This window comes from Lathyrus oleraceus, chromosome 2 (assembly GCF_024323335.1).
Source record: "Lathyrus oleraceus cultivar Zhongwan6 chromosome 2, CAAS_Psat_ZW6_1.0, whole genome shotgun sequence".
Classification (NCBI taxonomy): Eukaryota; Viridiplantae; Streptophyta; class Magnoliopsida; order Fabales; family Fabaceae; genus Lathyrus; species Lathyrus oleraceus.
This window is the reverse complement of record NC_066580.1, coordinates 357,227,882-357,228,712: the sequence shown is the minus strand read 5'-3', so window position 1 is coordinate 357,228,712 and position 831 is coordinate 357,227,882.

Sequence of the window (831 nt, the reverse complement as noted above, 5' to 3'; positions counted from 1 at the left end):
AAATAAATCAAAGTAAAGCGGTGCAAGGAAATAAATCAAAGTAAAGCGATGCGGGAAAATAAATAAAGTAAAAAAAGTATAGCAATGCTTAACATATTTAAAACCTGCTCCAATCGGAGACTTGAATCTGGTACAACTGAAATGTAAATGGCGGCAAAAATAAATGCTACAACTACGATGCTTCAAACTTAATAACAACAATGGTGCGATAACCCCTCGATGTGACAGATTATCGCTTTAACAATGTGAATATATGGCATATGCTGCAAATAAGCTTGGATCATTAAAATTGTTAACTTCATGTCTTATTTATACTAGTACTAGACCTAGCAAATCGCGTAACTCCTTCAGCGTTCGTGTGAGAGAAAAGTGGTGATCATGGGAGTGAATCTCCAACTGCCTTTGACTGAAGTACCAAAATCAAAGATGGCGACCGCCATGTAGGGATGGCGACCGCCATGTTCCCAAAATGGCTAGACCCAGTCTTTATTACCATTGGAACGTGGGACACGTCATCTTCCTCATGACTACCTCTATGGAGAACGCCATGTGTACATTTTACTCATTTTGCTTCATTTTTCTTCTGTTTCGCTTTGTTTCTTCGAGTAAGGCCTTTTCTAGGCCATGTACCTGAAAACAAGGAAAAGTACCAGCATAACAGTAGAAATGATAATAAAAGGACGGTAAAACATATGCAATCCGAGTCAAATATGTAGTGTGTTTTGGTACTATCAAAATCTCCCACACTTAAACCATTACTTGTCCTCAAGCAAGCGTTCTTGTTCATAAGAAGAAAAACAGTGGCGCTCATGTAACTATTCTAGGCTAAAG